The 19331-nt window shown below is 38.8% G+C and overlaps 1 long non-coding RNA gene across 2 annotated transcripts in view; it reads left to right on the top strand.

The window, feature by feature from the left end:
* The window catches only part of LOC103135263 (uncharacterized), a 109894-nt gene that overhangs the window by 73111 nt on the left and 17452 nt on the right, over positions 1–19331 (top strand). Inside the window, exon 4 of one of the 2 annotated variants that reach the window (XR_475904.2) lies at positions 12105–12190. The exons of the other annotated variant lie outside the window; for it this stretch is intronic. This is a non-coding gene — a long non-coding RNA (uncharacterized LOC103135263). The remainder of the gene's footprint in view (positions 1–12104; positions 12191–19331) is intronic. 2 annotated transcript variants of the gene reach the window in all.

The following is a 19331-nucleotide window of genomic DNA, read 5'->3' as shown; positions in this document are numbered from 1 at the left end:
TTGTTTCCTCATTTGGCCAGGAGTTGTTTGTTGCCTTTTGACCGATGATTTGATTTGAGGGTTTTTTTTGGGGGGGGGGCAAGGTTGCTAGGCGATCTACACAAACTTCTGACGGTAACTGATGGTTGGCTGTTTTGGACATAGTGCAGAGAGTGAGCGAACATATGAGTCACGGTTGAGGGGAGATAACTAAGAAATAGTCCAATTAAGGTCCAGACAATCAATTAGCAAGTGCTTGGTTGATGAGGGAACAAGGTGGGTGTTTTGATGAGTGAATTGTATTTATTGAGCGTGATGTTTATGTTTCGACATGAAAGGGTGTTGATATTTGATTAACTGTCGAACAGCTGAAACAGTTGGAATACGTTTTAGTTCATTTGTAATATAGAAATGTTATAGTTAATTAAATACATGTATTGTAAATTTAATATTACATAAAGTAAGGTTTATAGGTTAAGGTAAAAGGTTAGAACCACAAAGAGTTACTAATGATATTTTATGTGTATGTTTGTAGCTCTTACGATGTGTTGTTGAATAAAGAAACGTGAACCATCAGTTAGAGAGACCAACTTTTCAACTGGGACGCTACAGTAAGAGCTTGACCCAAGCTGAGAAGAGCCTCACCCTGAGCTAAGAAGAAGTTCAACCCACTCTCGGCATCAAGCATGGAAGCATCTGAACAGGAAATAAAGTACACCAAGGACCCACAGGTCAACGAAGAAGAGGAGGCTCAAAGCTCTGTTCGTCAAAGGAGGCTTACAGAAAAAATGCGAGTATATCAGGAGGAGGAAGCCCACAAAAAAGAAAAACGTCTTCTCAAAGTTTATGATCAATGGAAAAGGCAAGGTCGTACAACAATAAAACAATTGAAAGGAGACATAACAAACAGTCAAATTGCTACACGCATGGACATCTTAGAAAAGGAAAGAGATACTGTCATAAAGTTATACACAGAAATAAGGGAAATCATTACTCCCTGCTGTGGCACAAGGCGACTTATAGATGCATGCGAAGCAGTCACCAATGACATTATCAGAGTTGCATATGAAAGACTCTTAGGCATAGATGACTGACAGTGGGAAAGTGAAGGCACGTCTACGTGAACTTCTTGATCCAGACTATGCTCAATCCATTTACAGTTCTTCCATCACACACTCACGTAAACGCTCAGCTACCAGTAATTCAAACTCTACAAGGTCAGTAGGCAGAGGCTGCAGCAGAGTTAGCGGCCAAGTAGGCAGAGTATGAAGTGTTATTAGAAGAAGAAAAACAAAGAGAAAGGATCCAACTTTTGGAGGAAAGACAGAGAAAGGAGTTAGAATCTCAAAAATGTGAGTTAGAGAGATTAAAGTCTGAAAAGGAGTTAAAGGCTGCACGAGCTAGATTAATAACCTATGACCAGGAGATAAAGAGTGAGAGCAGTGTTTATATTGACTGTACCAGAGCAGCTCAAAAGGCTTCTATAGATTCTGCTCCCATTCAGGTCCCTAACAGCAACATTGTGTCCACCTCACCTCCACAAGCAGATCTCCTTTATTTAGCCCAAGCATTACAGGACAGTGTCGCCATGAACAGACTGCCAAAGCCCGAGCCCTCCACGTTCACAGGCAATCCAATAGAGTTCACTGAGTGGAAAGCTTCATTTGCTGCACTCATTGATAAAAAGAACATATCACCTGCAGACAAGCTACACTACCTAAGGAAATATGTAGGGGGTTCAGCTCGACAAACACTTGATGGCATCTTCTACAGAAACGACAGTGATGCCTATCAGGATGCGTGGGAACGCCTCCACCAAAGGTATGGGCATCCATTTACTGTACAGAAAGGGTACAGAGAAAGACTAGCAAAATGGCCAAAGATACAAATGACTCAATAGGATTTAGAGCATTTGCTGATTTCATTCAAACATGTCATGAAGCTATGCCACACATAGAAGGTTTAAGCATTCTCAACGATTGTGAAGAGAACCAAAAACTTGTTCAAAAATTACCGAACTGGGCAGCTGCAAGGTAGAATCGTCAGGCTACCCAGTGCATGAAAGAAAATGGGAAGTTTCCAAGTTTGAGGGAATTTACTGAGTTCATGTCCACTGAAGCTGAGATTGTGTGTAGTCCAATCACGTCATTTCAGGTTCTTCACTCAACAGACTTCACCAAAATAACCAGCAAAGTTAACCAGAAAGATAAAAGGCCCACCTCCAGTGTTCTCCATATGCAAGTGGTAACAGAAACGGAAGGCACAAAACAAAGGTCAAATGTTAAACCAACATGCATCCTCTGTCAAGACAACGGACACAAACTTCACAGTTGCCCTCAGTTCGAAGACAAACCACTCGAGGAACAAAGGAAATACATAAAAGACAAAAGACTTTGCTATGGGTGTCTTAAACCCGGACACGGCGCAAAGGACTGTCGTTACAGACATGTATGTGAAATATGCAAGAAAAAAACACCCTACCTGTCTGCACGACTTTAACTATGACGGCGATAAATCACAGACAAGCCAATTTCAAATGAGCGCGGAACAGACTGCAACAACCCTGTCTCTCAATGCAAGAACCAATGAACAATGTATAAGCACCTCTATGATCGTATCAGTATGGGTTTCTTCAGAGCAACAACCAGGTAAAGAAAGGCTTGTTTATGCACTCTTGGACTCCCAAAGTGATACAGTGTTCATTGACCGCAATGTGTCTAACGATCTCAAAGCTAAGGCAACCCCAATAAGGTTAAAACTTACTACAATGCTTGGTAAGGATGCAGTTGTCCCAAGCGAGCTTCTCAGGTCTCAAGATGAGAGGATACAACTCTTCAGACATAATTATTGAACTCCCTCCTGCTTACACTAAAGACTGTATACCGGTTAACCGCTCTCACATTCCTTCCTGTGAAACGGCAATGCAATGGGATCATCTCAAGGTAATAGTGAATGAGATCCCCCCACAGCTAGAATGTGAAGTTGGGCTGTTAATTGGCTACAACTGTTCCAAGGCATTAGCTCCAAGGCAGGTCATCTTAGGAGAAGAAGGTGAACCCTATGCAGTCCGCACAGCATTGGGCTGGAGTGTCGTAGGCCCCACATCATCTCAGTGACTCTTTTAGCATATCTGCTGTGTGCCACAGAGTCACAATCAAAGTGCTTCCTTTAATGACTCCCGCTGACGCACTCAAGGTTCTCAAGTCTGACTTTAAGGATAACAAGGATAACAAATCAATGTCTCAAGATGACATTCTCTTTCTGAATACACTAGAGCAAGGCATTTATAAAAACTATGAAGGACATTATGAAATGCCACTTCCATTTAAGGAAAGACCTCTGTTACCAGACAATAAAAAAATGGCCATGGTACGACTTCAAAGCCTCAAAAACAAACTGTCAAAAGACCAAAGATACAAGGAACAATATGTAAAGTTTATGGACGAAGTCATAGAGAAGGGCGAGGCAGAGGAAGTTCGCAACGAAGCAAAAGGAGAAAAGAAGTATATTCCTCATCATGGAATATATCATCCTCAAAAACCAGACAATCTTTTCAACCGGGACGCTACAAGGACAACAATGGTTGATTTTTAGATCAATTAGATTTATCGACCGATCACAGATCTCCTAATATTAAGGAAACCGGTGCAATAACTGCTGCTTCTTTTAGTAGAAGATACTAGATGCAAGCAAAGCTCTGATTTATGTCAATGCTACTTATTAAGGTCAACATTTGCAATTCTTGGTGATTCACGAGTATAAGGTGAAGTTAATTAGCCTTCAAGTTATGACCAGGTTATAGGAAGGACCTGAAGTGGATGTAATGTTGGATATGTTGCAGGTTGCAAATGGATGTTTTTATGCAAGTTGTCTGTGCATCCCGAGAAAATGATTTAGAGATCTGTTTCAAGTTTTTATAATGAACTACTTTAACCACTACCACAGGCACCACAAACCACCCACTCATATGATTGTCCTGTGATCGCCTGGCAGAAACAAATTACCTTGTCATTAATTAAAGCACCAAACAGTGCCAAGGCTATTGAAATTGACTCCAATTAAGAGCTCAATGGGACACTAAATATTCAAATTACTCAAAGTGGTGACTGTGGTCTGGCAGCTTGCCAATGTGGCTCGCAGTGTTGGACATGGTATTTGTGTGTGTGGGCGTGCGCGCGCGTGGGTGTGTGTCAAAGCTTTTTGTGCATGAATGAGCGGATATGGTAACAGTCATGGGAATTTAGCATTTCTTAATGTGTGTTGCACGTTGCTCTCAATAAGATGAGTTGTTTGTACAAATGCAGTTTTTGAAATATGTACAAACAGAAATGTTATCAACAGTAATATATATCATCTGTTTTTCATCTTTCTGGTGGAAAAACAGCAAAGTTACTTTTGTCACCTGTAAGAACATATAAATTGAAAGTTACATTCACATCCATAGCATGCATAATGCATGTGTGCACATTATTAATCATTACCATTATGCAAATACACGTAATTGACAAGAGTTTATCAATTCCATGAAGAGTTAGGTATGCATATTAGTTAAATGGCAACTGACAGTGAATTTTTAAAATGAAAATAACATAAAAAATATATTTCCATAGTAACAATCCATTTACAAACATAGTTCTGTTGTTAAAATTATTGTGCAAATAATGTTCTGTTTAAAGAACATTTGAATAAATTCTAATCAAAATAGAATAACTAATGTTTTATTCATGTTCAAAGTTTTCACCGTCACATCTATGAAGAATTTTGAAAAAATTCACTTGAGCACAATGTAGTTTCTGACCAGTTTAGTACATCCATAATACTCCATTTACGGGGAGAACTCGGACAACACTTTTTATTTGTTTCTGAACTAACAAACATATTTTCTGTGTTCATATTTGCAGCTGTAAGTACACGGCAAATATATTTCACCTTGGTGAAAGCAGATGCAAACACCACATAAAGTGATATACGAAGAAGCTGGACATATTTTAAAATTGCTTTCTGGCCAAATGTGGTGTGCATTCCTGACCTGAGGGCAGGGAAAGTCCCCCTCGTGTACGGTGCCTTGGAAAAATAGACATTCACTTGGAGACTTTTTGTCACTTTACGCACACAAATGCTGTGCATTTTCGGGCACTTTTATGACATAGATGAAAACAAAGTAGCGGATGAGAAGGAAGTGAAGGAAAAAAATATATAGTTTCTACACTTTTTTAAAAAACAAAAAGAAGAAAAGTGTGACATGCCTTGATATTCAACATGCATGCGCCAGTACTTTGTAGAACCACATTTTGCCACAGTTGCAGGTTTATTGGGGTTGCAGGTTTATTGGGGTATACCAGCGTTTCCCATTCAGAGATTACACTTTTCTATGCAGATCTCAGTTTTGTAGGGTTATACAAGGATGTCGATATGAACCTTTTTTTTTTTTCCCTCACTCAGCTCTTTGATCCACTCATCACAGTTATTGTTCTTTGTGAACATTTTCCTGCTGCCTAATAGGCAACACTGAGCTGCAAAAAGGGGGTGTGCCCTGCCTTTAAGGGATGATTCAACCCAGAGTGCTGTTAGCTTTATCAGCTAGCTCAAATTAGCAGTTTGGTGATTCAGTTGCTCACTCAGAAATATACACACACACACACACACACACACTGAGGATAAAGGTTTTTTATTTAACGGCACACTGCTTTAGCTGTATGGTAATGATCTGGTTTACGAGTGTGGGTGTGTGTGTGTGCGTGTGTGTGCACGTGTGTGTGTGTAAGACTGTGTCCTTTGTAGTGGTGTGTCAGTGCAGGAATGGTGATGTTTGGGTCTCTCTGGGCACAGAAATGTCTCATTAAGAATTAACGTACATATCTACGGTCACGGCAGGCAAACACCTCATATACGCACACTCACAGTCATTTCTTCCAACTCCCACAGCTTTAATTAGCACACACATGGATCCTCAAAGGTACAAACACACACACACACACACACACACACACAGACACAATCACCTATTGTCCGCAGAGAGATGAATCTGAGGTCTCTCTCTCTGTGGCAGACAGTGGCTGGCTTGCTCAGTGAACAGTCCTCATTAACAAGATAGAGACAGAAGGACAACGCTGTGTAGCTTGGCCTTTGTCTGTGATCAAAACACATTCCCTCAACTCTACTCTCCACACAAAACCACATATTATTCAGCTTTTACCTTCAGCAGATACAGTGCACCAATGAAGAGCCTATTGTAATGACTTAAGATGAATAAAGATGCATTATTATTAGAACAGTGGGGATATTGTTTACCTGAATATTGCAGTGGTCTGAATGAACTGGAGTTGGCTTGAGAAATTACTGTCAAGAACAAAGGCCCTCTTTAATAACATCAACCTTGTTGTGGTTCTTTTTACATCATGAAAGCATTGTAACCACGTTGAATGATAATAGATGCGATAGTGCAGGATGGAGTGGACTGTGAAAAGCTGAAGACGACAAAATAGATTTTCTTAAAACATAAGCATTAAGAAGCCTTGAATATTGAGGAGAAAATATTTTTTTTCACAACGTTATTGTTGCGAGTGCTATTAACTTGTTAAATTTTTATATGTTGTGGTTAGGCATGGGTAATTTTTATATTATGATAACCTAAACTGAAAATTATCAAAAAAAAAAAACTAGAACCAAAAAGTCTAACTACTTTATTTAAAGCAAACAAGAAAAATAAGAGTCAGATTTCTGTCAAAATAATGTAACATATTGATTGTTATAACAATGTTAAACATTTTTTGTTTTATAGTTATTGTTTTAAGAAAAAAAAAATACAATTTTACAGTGAAATTCAAGCAAGAATTGTTTTTTTAAGGGTGCATTTCCACCAGTCTTCTTTTATTGAACTCTAGATTGTCCAGTCCTTTTTTTTTGTTTTCTTGAGGAGTGGCAATAGATGTCTGATATGGACCAACAAAGCAAAGTCAGGTCCACCTAGAAACCTAGGTCTCTGTTCGGTTGAAGTGTACTATTTGCCCGACTCAAATGCATATGTGGATGCAAGCGGTCTTATGCCAAAGACAAAAGAGAAATCCTACAGCCAGTAAAATGAGTCCTGCTACTCCCTGTTTGTTTACATTTTGCAAAAGAAAGAAGTCGTGCTCATCTCATCTTCAGAGATTTTTGTTTTGTTTCCTTCAGTGGTTCTTGGTGTACTGCCACCACAGGTGAGGGGGTGAACAGTGTGGCATGAAGGCGAACCTCACCAGCTGGAAATGTAGCAAATGTTGCAATTTTGGTCAGCAATTGAACCAAGTCTGGACAATCGGGTGTGAAAACACATTAGAGACACAAAAATGCAGACGCACCAATCAATCAGGTAGAGATTGGAATCATCCACTTTTATTTTGACTGACTGCCGTCGTTGACGAGCAGGTTGCATGCTGAAAATGTGAATTCTATGTTCTCATTATTAACCAAGAATGCCCACATTGTTGGTCAATAGTATGTGTCTTGCTGCAACGTTTTAAAGTTAGATGAAATTCAGAAAATGGTGGGAAACTTATGCTTGGTAATAACCTTGTAATACGTTTTTTTTTGTCAAATGTAAAAGTACCCCCAGTGCCTTTTTTCTCATTTAAGTGTTGTAGTCCTCATGACAAAAAAAACAAAAAAACAAACAGAATCAGCAGGTCAGACTTGAAGCAAAAACAGAAATCGGTTGAAACAGCCTGATTGATCCATCTTTAAAATCTAACAAGGTGAATGTAAATATTAAATCCACCATGTTATTCTGTTGACTAACTATCTTAAAAAAAATCCTAACTTTTATGAAACATTTGTTTAATGTTAATGCTTCCCGGCATTGCTGATGTCCATCTGCCCATTCATATGGTAAAATTATTTTGTGAGCAGGTGTGTGTGTGTGTGTGTATGTTGTGTGTGTGTGTGTGTGTGTGTGTGCTGATATCCAACCTGGATCCCTGGACGCACACATGCACCGGCCTCTCTCCTCCAATTCACCTCTATTACTAGCTATAATCCCATTTCACACTCTATCGATCCCCAAAACTGTTGTTCACCGGAACCAAGAGCAAACACTGGCATTTCTCCCCATCATTTCACAACTATTGTTCTTTATTACACAAAGAACCCCCCTCCCCCCTCGAACCTCAACCCACCCCTTGTCTTGGAGCAAACTCAGCCCTGCTGAAATATGAATTATAAATGTATGGCTAATAAAAGAAAAGGGGGGGAAAGAGAGTGAAAAAGGGAGAGTTAGAGATAGAGAGAAGTGGTTGGTGGAAACATCAGAGAAAATGACTCCTTTACAAGAGTCTATTGATCAGTTTCTATCAAAGGAGGATGTCAGACATGAGATTACCTGGCAGTTTGAGCATTAGGTGCCGTGTGTTATAGCCCCAGGCCCTTGTACCGCTGCCAGAGGATTGTAAATAAAGCGAAGAGGAGAGAGCAAGAGGGGAGTGTGTTGAGGTGTAAGTGTGTGTGAGTTTAAGAGTCTCTGTGTGTGTTTGTGTTAGTCTTTGTGAGTCACTGTTGTGTGCATATTAGTGTTTTTTTTTTGTTGTTTTTTTTTATTATCTTGTGCTGTATTTGTGTGCATGACGGTGTGCGGCTGTGTACCTGCACCTTTTGGCTTATACCCAAAAGCAGTGTTGCAAGCCTATGAAACTTCAGAAAGAGAGAGTAAGAGTCATGGGAGGCTTTGGGACGTCTCTGGGGAGCACCTTAGCCAGCTACGAATCCCCCAACAAAGCCAAAGGAAGCTCCCATGAAGCCTTATGAAGCTTTTATGAGGGCCTGGCAGGGCCCAGCCCAGCCCCAACCACTGATTCAGGGTTAGCAAGGTTTTCATCCTTCTCATGTTAAAGGTTAGCTGTGAGAGCAGGGTAATCTGACCGCAGATCTGTGATTATAGCCTGATACTGTATGATGGGCTTTGAAGTGCCTACGAAGGCACTGAGAGTGAGAGATCTAGAGAGTTAGATCACGGACTAATATCATGCCGTACGTTGTGAAGCCAGAATTAAAGGGTCAAAAAAAGTGTTAGACTGGGAGACTGAAGATCTTAGATTGTGGACTACTGTCATAACTCATGAAGCCTGTTGGGGGTGGGGGGGAACGCTGTAAAATAGATCAGATTGCCTGGACCGTTGCTCTTCTTAAGATGTTAAGAAGTGTCAAAACACACAATCTTCTGCACATCCAGGTGTTACGTGGAGAAACGTGTCAGTATTTGGTCATCTGTTTGGGTGAAACTAAATGCATTTCTCATTTAGGCAGAGTTCAGATATGGGATTCTCATCCTATTATAACCTCTAGTTAAAACTCTGCTGTTTTATATCTCCCAATTACAGACTAACATGTTTTTTCTTTTTACATTAAAAGTCTTGTTTATATAAAACCAAATGATTACAAATATTCCCACAGCACCTAATCAAACTATATCTGTAGGATTAAAATCTTATTAATGTTGCCTTCATAATTTATTTTATTATTTTTCTTTTGATGCATACATTTAAGTCTAAACCTGCTATATTTAGCCATAGTTTGATGTGCTTATTGCCCAAAGAATTGTCCTTTTTTCGCATTCTGCTGTATGTAATGTAATGGTGAGAGTATATCCGTTGGTCAGTCCGTCCTATCAGGTGTCCGGCCTCCAGTCGTCTGCTTGACAAAGATGCCACTTGTAGCTTGACAACTGTACTTTTAAAACACCTTTATAAAAGTCTAATATGATAATCTATCACCGCTTTTATTATGTCTTTCCTATTTTAAAGATTGTTCATTATGTGTAAACAAACATAATATTTAGTAGTAGTACTAGTAGCAGTAGTATAGTATAGTAAAAGAGTGTAGCACTCTTTTTTTTTTTTTTTTTACCTTCCAGACCATCGTTGTTGACGTTTTTATTGAGTGGAAATATTTCAAAACAGCAGAGTTTATTTATATATGATTTTTTTATTGGGGCAAAGTGTCAAAATATATATGTATTTATTCAATCAGCTGACTGGCAGTGTAAAGCAATTACTTCATGTACATAAAGGAACTCAAATCACTCTGGGACTTTTTATATAGCATGTTTTATTAAAAGAAAAAAAAAGAAAAAAAAAAGACTGGAACACTGCATGGTAGAACATTTTTGAAGTTTTAAAATTTGGGTACAAAATACCTCATAACTATAGTTTAAGAAGTGATACTTTATTAGGAAGGAAGGATGGCACTTCATGACTCATTACCAGGCAGCCAAATTTGTGTTTCTCACAGACAGGAAAAAGCCGTGGCCTCTATCTTTTAGCCAGATGTCCTGCAAACACGAGGGAGGGTCAACAATGCATTACTGTCTGCGCCATATAGCTGAATAAAACTTTAGTCCCTAGAGCACATTCTTAGCACCTCATTAAAAGGGCTTCAAATTGTGTGGCAGAATTGTTTGCTATTTTGAAACTCTACAATTTAAAAACTTGTATGTAAGTAAGCCCTTGGTGTCAGCTTTAAATTTATTTTTGTGTCGTTTTTTTTTTTTTTCTTAAAAAGTTTAAGAGGAAAAGTTCTATCTACTAATCTTTTCTAGTGTTGGCACTTTTTATTTATTTATTTATTTATTTTTTTTGCAAATGCTTGTTTGTTTGCAAATGTTTGAGTTTGGGTAAACGATCATTGTGAGCAGCTAATTGCTCTCTCTGTGGCTTCCCCTTTTGGGAGGTGTCACCGAGGTCACCTCAAGACTAATGCCTTGAATATGAATTTGATCCCCATCTCAAGTTTTCACATCTCTGCTTTATTGATTATTGAGATTCGCTGCAAACTTTCACCTTGAGGTTCAATAAAATAGCCAAGGTAGGGCACATACACACACATAGACACAGAAGTAAAACTGTTTGTGCATCATAAAATATTTAGCAGCTCCAGCTGCAGCTTCAATTTTCCTAGGGCTTTAGTTTAAACTGTTTGGATGCTACCAAACCATAAATTATTGTTACTTCTATTAAATGTAGATTTCTTTTCCTATATTGTGGTGTTTATTTCATTGTTTTACTCTCCTCTGGTTCAGGGTGTCTCGCCTCTATTATCACATCAGGGTGTGCGGCCCTAAAAGCGTTACAAAAATTCACTTTGCATTTTCTCTGTTTCCGTCTTGCCCAGTCAGACACTCATGCACACGCACACAAAAAGTCAAGGTCTGTCCAGTAAATATTCAGTGCACACACACACACACACACATATAGGTATGCACACATATCCCCTCCACGCCCCCCCAACCTACCCCTTCATATTCAGTGAACACACCCTCTCAATATTCACCAGCTTTGGCCACCGATGGCTGACAGTTTATGTTATATTCAATGAATACTGAATTTAGAGAAAAGATTTAAGGAACTGTGAAGAAACACTGACTCACAAAACACCACACAGAACAAAAAGGAAAAGAGAAAAAAGGAGAAAAAAAAATCGAGGAGGAACGTAGCGTAGGCAAAATTTGAAATTCAAACTGAAAAAGGCCTGCAAAGCAAATCTAGCTAACAAACCTGACGAGTGGTTTATTATGTACCCACTCGATGTGCTAAACTCCAAAGTGTAGAACAATAGGGTTTTATTGCATGTAGATGCAGGACACGGTGAAAAAGGCAGCGTGAAGGGCTGTAGTGTAGAGAATCGGCACAAGTGGCCTGCTCAAGGTAAAGACTGCCATCTATTGACCAACTCCGGGAGCACTTCTTTTGTCTCTCAACAAAAGGGCAGCCAGCTCATCCAAGTTTAAGCGGTGGAGGGCTTTTATTCCATCTTTCCTTCTACATTACTGAAACGCATTCAGCACTTCTCCGGATGAGATCTTCAGCTGTTTGAAACCTGACTCACATTTCATGTATCCCAAAAAAAAAAAAAAAAAAAAAAATTGGCTTTACAAATTCTGTAAAATCGTTATTTCTCGATCTGCTCTGAGATGCGACGCGCTGCAATGTTAGATGTGTGTCGCTACGCATAAATTAAAAGATGATATAAAAGTTATATCACAATGTAAGCAATGTTATTGTATTTATCCAATTTACGAATGAGTTTTAACAAACAACGCCTGTGAACTCTTCCACTTTTCCTCCTCTGTCTGTCATCTGGCTCTGTCTCCTGTTCAGTGGAGGAGTTGGCAGCACGTGCAGAGGAGGCGAGGCGGATGGGGGGCATACCTGGGAGAAAGAAAACTGGCAGAGGAGAAAATAAGGTAAGAAGAAAGAGAAGAAAAAGGAGGGGAAAAAAAAAAAACCCTGTATCCTCTCCCGTTCCTGTTTCCCATGCCTCCCCTGTGTATGCGCGGTAATCAAAAACATTTAGATGTTTTACGTGCGGTGTACAGTAGGCTCTCTAACTGAACATGTGTTTAACAGAACAGCCCTAAGCTCTCGGTGCGTGCACGTTGTTTCTGAAACTCTACAAAGAGAAGGACTCTCCCTTTTTACATATATGTATATATTTTTTGGGGGGTGGGCGGTGGGGGGTCAAACGTGATACGATTCTGCACAAGTTGGTGTGAATCTGTTTTTATTTGTATTGTTTCATGACTAATGTAGCGGCAGCATTGAACTGCAGTGAGAAAACAGATGTGAGGACACAGGAGTTCAGAGTTCAGAGGCGAGTCCCCTGGTTGACCCCTTGTGTTACCAGAGCTGCGGTGATGACATCAGCAGGCATGTATCACCCCGTATAGAGTGTGTGTGCGTGCAGGGGTGTGTGTGTGTGTGTGTGTGTGTGTGTGTGTGTGTGTGTGTTTGTGCACGCATAGCTGTGGTTGTGGCTTTGGCTTCAACACGACCTCAGTGCAACCGTCTCCCTCTTAGGGAGTTTCTTGGTTAAGTCCGGCCAAGCATGGAACATTTTCATCGTCAACCGACAATTTAAAAGTCAGTATGGAGACTTTTTGGAGGCTACGTCCTGAATTCTTACACTTTATTAGATTTAAAGCAATATTAGGTAGTGGATGGTAAAACATTCGCTCTGTCTGGATATTAGATCCATTTGCAGAATCACGCTGTTTACTATTAACCCGGTATTATCTAATAACTGCAAAGACATGAAAGGTTTTTAAGCAACAACACCATGTTAATGGCTTCCATCTGTGCTGTGGGAAATCCCCTTCGTTCTCTACAGGATGCCTCCTCTCTTTCTATCCTTTCTTCCAACCGCTCTGTTCATGCTCTGATTTCTTTTTTTTTTTTTTTTTTTTTTTTTTAGTTTTTTTTTTTAGTTTTTCTGTAGACCAATCTTTTATGATAATTTTGTTTATTTGTTTTTGATTTGGTGGTTGTTAGAAACTGCTTTATGTAATCAGTTTCAATGTTACTGCGAAAACACTTTGCTTGTCAGTTTAGTGTGTGGTCTCATTTCTTGTTTGGGAAAATACTTGCATATGTTATTATGTTTTATGTTCATTACTATTTCATCTATTATTCTTATGCAGGAATATTTAACATTTTTCTACGTATCTTAAGATTTTTTTTTTTTTTTTTATGTAGCAAATGTTACAAATGATTAAAAAAAAGTCCTACTTACTCTTCTATACTTTCATGAAGAGTGCATATTTGATGATTGTCTTTTGATTTCCGAAATAATAGAAGTCAGTTCTGCTGCTTACCATGTAACGCATTAATACATTCCTAACATCGGACAACAGGTGGGTCAAAAATTGTGGAACACAGATTTTTAAACTTGGACAGTAAAATAAGCACAACAACTGAAACATATTTTGAAAAGTAGAAACAACTGTGGAGAACCACTACAATCTAATTAAAGCAATGTTTTTTATTTTTTTATGTTTACTGGACAGAAATGTTTACAATGCTTTTTTTTTCTTTTTTACAATTTTACACTGCTTTAGAGAACTTAATATGTAAACAGTGTTTTATTTTTTAAGTATCTATTTTTTTTGTTATTGTAATTATCTAATGTTATGATAAATTACTGATACATCTTTTTTTTGTTTGTTTGCTTTATGTCACTGTTAAATACATTTCAACTCCTAGCCATGTGCATAAACCTTTTCCTGTAAAAGGCCCAAGTATTTTTAGTGCCCATAAGGTTGTGATTTCACAATTTTATGTTGGTTTTTGAGGTACAGTGTAGGTCAAAGGTGTGGGTGGTTTGTTTGGGTTCTGTGTGTGAGTCTGTGCGCGCGCGCGGGTGTGTGTATGTGTGTGTGTGCATGAGCGAGCGGAGGTCTGGTAGGGTGTGTGTAGGCTCAAGAGTGGCCAAAGCCAGGCTGTGCAGGGAGGTTTGTGGAAATGGTAATCATTTGTTGTATCGATTCCGCTGTAGCCAGGGCAGCCGGCACACGCAAACTCGCTCGCACACACGCGTGCGCTTGCTCATAGACACCAACTGACTTGCACGCACGCAGACGCACAGCTCCGTGGTAGAAATAGACCCCTCCATATTGATCCCCTTCACATTCCCTTAGCTGTGCTGCCACACATGCGCACAATCGCACACAGATATACTAACACATTCATGAACCTGCTTGAACACTTAATAGCCACGTGACGACAACAAAAGTAAAATGTGCTTTTTTTTTGATTCGTGATACATTTTTAGCTTCATAAGTAGGTTAATGTTAGATTGTGGGCTAATTTGAAAGATGTACGTTTGAATATTTACGTTTCAACAGGTGAGCTTTGTTTCTGAGTAATAATAACCTTGTCCTGCCGATTGTTTATGTAGGTCAGTGCCTGAAAGGCTGCAGGAGGTGACGGAGCTCAGGGAGAGACTTCTGTTGATCGGAGTGTAAAGGCAGAAAGAGAGAAAAAAAACAAAAACAAGATGCAGTGGAGCAGGTAAATAATTGTTTGGGGTTTGTTTAAAACAGCTTATGTTGTGAAATGTAAAAATGCACCTTCATTAAGAAGCCTTATGAACACAGAAAGCTTTTACCGCTTACACCGCTTCATGTATTTAAATATGATTATCAAAACACTCTGTCAGCGAGAGTATTGATTTTTATTTTTATTTTTTGTACTGTCGCTCCTGACACAACCCACTCGGGGTCAAAAATCTGAGCCCGGTTTACTGTACTACAGCCTAAACAGGAATGCTAAAAGGCATTCTGTCCTCTCCTTTCATTTCCTCCAAGGTCTTCTTCACTTTTCCTTCCCTCCCCTCGCTTACCTTTCAGATGATTAGTGTCATATATCCAGCGCTAGAGCCTGGATTATCTTGTCTGAGGGAAGGAGGGGTCTGTGCAGGACCTAAATCTATAGCAAGGTGATTTGGAGCGTTAATTCTTGGGTGTAATATTCCCTGATACTCCCTAATGTTCCGGCTGGGAGCTGAGGGAATCTCAGGGGAGAGCAGTTGTCAGAGCTCAGCCACAGCTGTACAAGGGCAAAATGGATAATTAAAAGGAAAGGCAGGACAAGGAAGCGATGTCCAAAACAATGTTTAATTCTCCTAAGCTTCATCTGCCTGTGTTTTTCTATTGAGTTTGAATTTTAATTTGTTTATTTTCATATTCAGGAAATACTGTTTTGCTTCCGATTCTTATTTGTTGCTTCCCCCCTCTTCTTTCCATCAATCTCTTTTGCTTACAAGTTATTTCCAGTTCCTTCTTTACTTTTTCTTTCACTTTTCTTACACCTTCCTATTTTTTTTTAATCCTTGCATTTAATGTGACGCAGATGGCACGGTTTCTCTTTTTTTTTTTTGTTTATTGCACCAGGGTGATTGCCCGGGGCCAGTAAAACACCAACTAAGGCCAGTTGATTGGTTCGTTGGTAGTCAGACGAATACTCTCAAAGAGTTCTTCAACTATTTCACGACTGTTAAAAATCCTTTCATCTCCGCATTTGTAGTGTGACAGGCCCTCTTTTCTCTGTTGCCTGTGATCAAAAATGTTGCATGACATGTCAGAGTTTGCCAGGAGTCTCTCATGCCACACGACTGCATAAAGCAGATATGGCGAAGGCTAGTAGCGTTTGAATTATCATGAATAAAGTGAAGGTAGGTTTCTTTAATATTCAAAGCTGCAGTGTCTGGAGTCTGTGGTTTTGAATTGTTGATATGGTTGGAAATCAGTGCCATATTTTTAACGAGCATGTTTTTTTTCTTCTTCTTTTTTTTTTTTCTCAAAACTCAAAACAGGTGCGATGTTGCTGCACTGGTCACATAAAAGATCTTGGGTTTGAACTTGCCTGTCAACTGATATGGACTCCCTTTGCTTTGTGGCCTTCCTTTACTGCATCTGTAACAGACATGTGGGCGCAAATACACCAATAACCAAACGTTCTGTCTTTGAACTTGAGCTTTTCTCTTTTGTCTCATATCAGTACAAAGGCGGATAAAATGGGCCTCCTGCTAGCAGCTCAGAAGTTTACTAATTACAACAAAACGGTCCAGATTTGCTTCATTTATCTTGCCAAAGTGTACTTTGGGTGCAGAGTGTTAGGTTACAGTATAAAGGGCATAGTCAGCTTTGTCAGCAACAAACCAGGCCAGTATGTATTCATGGAACGTTTTGTTTTCAGAATGCAGAATGTGGCAAAGGGAGGATCCAAATGAGGCACTTTGTGGTACACTCAGGCTTGTGCAGGCGGGACCTTGCCCATTCCTCTATTGTTTATTTTTCACAAAAATCCCCCCCAGCCCCCGCTCCTAAAAAATATATATATATTCCTTTGTGAAGAAGGAATAAATTTGTGCAATACACAAGGAAACAAGAATATCTGTGAGAGATGAAATTCTGTACATTTATTTGACATAAGAAAAGAATACTTGCTCTTGACTGTCAGCCCCCAATGTTTAATATGTACTAAATAGATTTTCATACAACATATAATTGATTAATAAACTGAGAAAATATGTTTTGCAAATCGGTTGGCATAATCAGTCTAATTACATCTGTGGAGACTGATGTTGTTCTGTTTTAACTGTCATCATAAGCTGCTTTTTTTAATAGGGCAAAATTCCCAGTAAATATCCAATAACTTGCATCTGTTCCTGCTTTAGATGACTTTAAGTAAGAAAATCAGAAAGTTTTTTTTTTTAGAAATGTGGGACATTGTGGCAATTGTGGTCACTTTCAATACACTTACAAAAGTCCCCAAATGGGAGGTCATGTTCTGAATCCAAATGTAAGGGAGGTCAAATCTGGATCCAGACCAATTGTGAGTACATGTGCTTTCTTCTATAAATCTTTTTTTTTTACAGTTTTACCATGTTTACTGCAGTACATTTTAACATGTGCAGCTTTTCCAGACATTGCGCTCCTTGTCGTATCACTGCGAGAGGCAGCAGCGGCCAGTCTTTCTGCAGAGAGAAGTCAGTTAGAGGAGAGGTTAACGCATCCAAATACTGAATGTTTAACATGAGTGTCTCTGAGAACCGACAAAGGAAACAAATGAATGTTGTCAGTTTCACTGGAGTGACTTAATTTTGTGGGATATGAGTGAAGGACAGAATATTTAAGGGAGCAAATCAACTTCTAAAATTAGAGCAGAACCATTTTAATGTCAAAGAACCAAGTTTGACTGATCCCTCGGTCATTTGAGGCAGGCCAGCATTATTTTGAGTCAATACGAAAATTAATCCGCTCAGCAGGTCTTACAGAGTTCATGACTGCAATCTCTTGCTTTAGTTGGTGGTTCTTTTTCCATCAAGAAAAACAGAAGAAATTAACATTCTATATTCAGATGAATATTTTACTTTCAATGCTAACCTAATTTTCTTTAATCCTGCATGATTAACTACCAGATCAGCCAGGATTGCCTTTTAAATTGTAAGACTTCCGCTCAACATTTTTAGGCAAGTATATATTGTATTCTGCAAGCCTCTCACAGTGATTTACTGGTTCCAGCATTTGGAAAAAAAGTTTCAGACTTGTGCTAAATATTGTGTCTTTTAAATCCCTCCGTCTTCATGTTCTGAAAGTGTTTTGGTTTCCACAAAGGCTTTCAAATCGTTGCTGACTGTAAATCATGCTTTGATTGTCATGCATTTTGTCACAAACAGTGCTTCTCATACAAAATAAATGCCCTTATGTCGTTTGTATATGTTCACTAGCTGGAATCCTTTGGTTTTACATTTTTTTGATGCACCAAAGCTCTGTCCTCAATCACGTCAACAGCGGAGGAGGTTTTCAATGAATTTGTCTCCAAACAGTGTTTAAACATCACGGTTATGGCTGCTGTGACTACAACTCCTTCATTAGGTCCCAATCTCTGTTATTGACCTACAGAAGATGAATTATCCACTGGTGAAAAAAATCAAAGGGTTTGAAATGGTAAATGGTACACTACAGTGGCCTATAGAGGAAATCTATATTACAAATTGCCTCAGTGCGCAGAAGCTGAACCTCAGATCGCTTTGGCTCTACTGTGTCTACGTCTCTGTAAGCACAGTTGTTTGTGTCTTGGGCTTTTCGGGATTTTGTCCAATTTCTTAACAGAAAAAAAAAAAAAAAAAGAGTTGCATGATATTTTTTCAGCTTTGCGTGCCACTAACCACATGCGGACACAGATAAACATGCATGCTTCTGTCAGTCCCGTCTCTCGGCATGAGTCCAGTTCAAATACAAGATAAACATGAGACATGTTTTCTCCGACTGATCATATCACACCCCTCTCCTACTCTCTGAATTTCACTGTGCCATACACACTCACACAATCATAGTCATTAGTGTGTTTATTTTGATTGGGTAAAAGGCTTTAATGAGAAGTTTTCAAATAGCAAAAGTTTATGAGCATCTGATTTGAACTTTTCTGAGCTGACCAGACACACAGCCGCAGATGTGATCTCCTAAAACAACAATGATGGGTTCTAATCACTCTCGAGTCAGTAGGGTGCCTGATAAGATATTAGTAAGATCCATAGAGGGGGGGAAACAGGATGATAAAATGATGAAGTAAACACTTTATTTTTCCTGGTGGAAAAACAATGGGACTTGTAAGTCAAATGTTTCCACCTGTGCGTTTAAAAATGTTCCTCAAAACTTTTGCACATGGCCTATACATGCAAAAAAAAAAAAAAGTCAACTAGAAAAAGTGCAATGTTAAATCAATTGTACTTTCGTTGTTTAGCATTTTGATTTTATATAGTAATACTACTGCTTGGAACTTTGTTGCTCAGTTGTAGAAATTATATTATAATTAAAACAGGAAATGCCAGACATGCATAAACACAATAAAGTCATATAAAAGGAAAATATATGAAGATGTAATAAACACAAAAGCAAACAATCACAAACTATTAATTGCATAAAAAAATGCAAAAGAACAAAACAAATATAAATACACTTAAAAACTCTAACAGATAAAATAAATGATAATCAAAGAATATGTTATTATAATAGTAATTATAATAATCTGATACTGATTGCTGGT

This window comes from Poecilia formosa, unplaced genomic scaffold (assembly GCF_000485575.1).
Source record: "Poecilia formosa unplaced genomic scaffold, Poecilia_formosa-5.1.2 Scaffold22, whole genome shotgun sequence".
NCBI lineage: Eukaryota > Metazoa > Chordata > Actinopteri > Cyprinodontiformes > Poeciliidae > Poecilia > Poecilia formosa.
The sequence above is the reverse complement of the archived record's forward strand: the minus strand, read 5'-3'. Positions and strand labels throughout refer to the sequence as shown.